At 42.2% G+C, this 2,500-nt stretch overlaps 1 protein-coding gene across 1 annotated transcript in view; it reads left to right on the top strand.

Annotated features, from left to right (window-relative positions):
* LOC134077958 (leucine-rich repeat-containing protein 63) overlaps nucleotides 1-2,500 on the top strand; it is a 12,917-nt gene that overhangs the window by 2,576 nt on the left and 7,841 nt on the right. The window contains exon 2 of the mRNA XM_062533590.1: nucleotides 260-358. The gene's annotated coding sequence lies outside the window, so the exon portion shown is untranslated. The remainder of the gene's footprint in view (nucleotides 1-259; nucleotides 359-2,500) is intronic.

The following is a 2,500-nucleotide window of genomic DNA, read 5'->3' as shown; positions in this document are numbered from 1 at the left end:
TAGCAGATTTGTAGTTGTTTGATTTTTTTAAATGCCAGTTATTTCATGCACCCTGATAAAGTCCCCATGCTCTTTGGAACTAAATAACCCCACATCATCACATACTCTTCACCATACCAAGAGATTGGCATGGTTTTATTTCAGTTAGCCTATTAGCTGATTAGAATTCCATTGAGCTCAATGAGAATGAAACCAGCTAATAGGCATGTGTGTGTGTGTGTGTGTGTGTGTGTGTGTGTGTGTGTGTGTGTGTGTGTAGGCCCACTTCATCACCCAGCTTCCTGACCTGTCTTTACTGGCCAACACTCTGGTTTATCTGAACCTGTCCTTCAACAACCTGTCTGAGTTCCCCTTGGAGGTAACACACACACACACACACACACACGTGTGACGTTAGCCATCCTGTACATTGCTGTAACTCGTCTGATAGATGGGTCACACAGAAATAATAATGTAATGCTTTACCCTATCAAACAGTAGGCTACCGTAGGCTACACGCTTTTTCACTGATCTTGCGAATGACTTTCCGTCATGGTTTTTGGGCAGGCTGGACTGAGCTCTAACAGCAAATTCACTGAGCTTCTTATCCAAACATTACGTGAAATCTCCCTACTGTGCGACGTCGAACGTTAGCTTCCCTCCAACCGACATGCTAACTATACTTCTTTACGGGAAACCAACGTTATATACGAGGAAGACGTGAATTAGTTTTGCCTTCGATACCCTATATAGCAGGGGTCGGCAATTAAGTTTGGCCTCGGGCCAGATATTTTCCGAGCCATTACATAGCGGGCCACAAGTTCACAACCAAAACAATGGCTAATTTAATTAATTAATATCGGAGGAGGTAAAAATGATAGGCGCTCTTGAAATGACAGAGCAGAGACATTCAAGCAGGCTGATGTAGGTTAAATTTGTCGACTGGTCATTGGGGGCGCTATTACTGTATATGCACGTGTCTTTAAAAAATAATATTAAAAAACAACAGAAAAACATTTCCACGCGTTGCTGTTAGCTGTCAAAAAATGGCACTATGAAAAAATCTGAAGAGAAAAGTTAACAGCGAAAACAGGATCTTTAATGATGAATGGACAGAGAACTATGCCTTCATCCTCCCTAATTGTATTAATGCAAAGCCCACATGCCTGATCTGTAACAACTACTAACGAGGGTTTCTCTGCATGCAAAGAGTACAAGACGGCACCACGAAAGTAAGCATGCTAATGTAAAGGTTGCGTTCCTAAATAACACGCACGCTATTAATGTTTGAAACTCGTGTTTTACTTTTCACAGTTCTATGTACGTAAATTGCCTGTTTGATGTCAGGCCTGTTTAAAAGAAGTCGTGTTTTAATTATCACCATAAGCCTATGTCCGTTGTTTGAATGACAACATGTGTTTTAGGGACTAGCTTGGAATTTGAGAACCAGCGCTGTCCACTGACTTCATTTGTTTTTGCATGTTGTGCGTTCACGCTGCACCTCGCTGCGTGCTTCTTCACTCGTATTCAGATGAAACAAATACTGTATCTAAGCATTTAGATTGATTTAAATTCTTCTGTTCTGGAAAGTTACGTTTCAAAATAAAGAGCATGTTTGAGACTGGCAGTCCGATTTTTAAAAAAGTTTTTTTTTTTCATTCTCTGGTTCAAAAGATCTCACGGGCCAGATGTTTTTTGCTTGCGGGCCGCATCTGGCCCGCGGGCCGCCTATTGCCGACCACTGCTATATAGAATATACAGAATCTATAAGGGCGACACAGGGCACATGTTACATGAAGTTATGGGATCGCAAAAAAGTCTGCAATCTATGGCCATCCATGGGAGTTAGCAGAGCGTTGATGACCAGCTCAATTCGTGTTTCTACTTCCGGGAATATTCCTGCCCCCTTACTCGCTCCGCTTTAGCCCTCTCTGGTATATCTAGCCATGAGTGTTCTAGATCTGCCATAAGTGTTCTAAATATTCCATAAGCGTTCTAGATCTGCCATGAGTGTTCTAGATCTGCAATGAGTGTTCTAGATCTGTCATGAGTGTTCTAGATCGAGCCATGAGTGTTCTAGATCTGCCATGAGTGTTCTAGATCGAGCCATGAGTGTTCTAGATCTGCCATGAGTGTTCTAGATGAGTGTTCTAGATCTGCCATGAGTGTTCTAGATCGAGCCATGAGTGTTCTAGATCTGCCATGAGTGTTCTAGATCTGCCATGAGTGTTCTAGATCTGCCATGAGTATTCTAGATCGAGCCATGAGTGTTCTAGATCGAGCCATGAGTGTTCTAGATCTGCCATGAGTGTTCTAGATGAGTGTTCTAGATCTGCCATGAGTGTTCTAGATCGAGCCATGAATGTTCTAGATCTGCCATGAGTGTTCTAGATCTGCCATGAGTGTTCTAGATCTAGCCATGAGTGTTCTAGATCTGCCATGAATGTTCTAAATGAGTGTTCTAGATCTGCCATGAGTGTTCTAGATCTGCCATGAATGTTCTAAATGAGTGTTCTAGATC

The sequence above is a fragment of the Sardina pilchardus genome, chromosome 4, assembly GCF_963854185.1.
Source record: "Sardina pilchardus chromosome 4, fSarPil1.1, whole genome shotgun sequence".
Taxonomy (NCBI): Eukaryota; Metazoa; Chordata; class Actinopteri; order Clupeiformes; family Clupeidae; genus Sardina; species Sardina pilchardus.
Note: the sequence above shows the minus strand (reverse complement) of the source record. Positions and strands in the feature narration are given on the sequence as shown.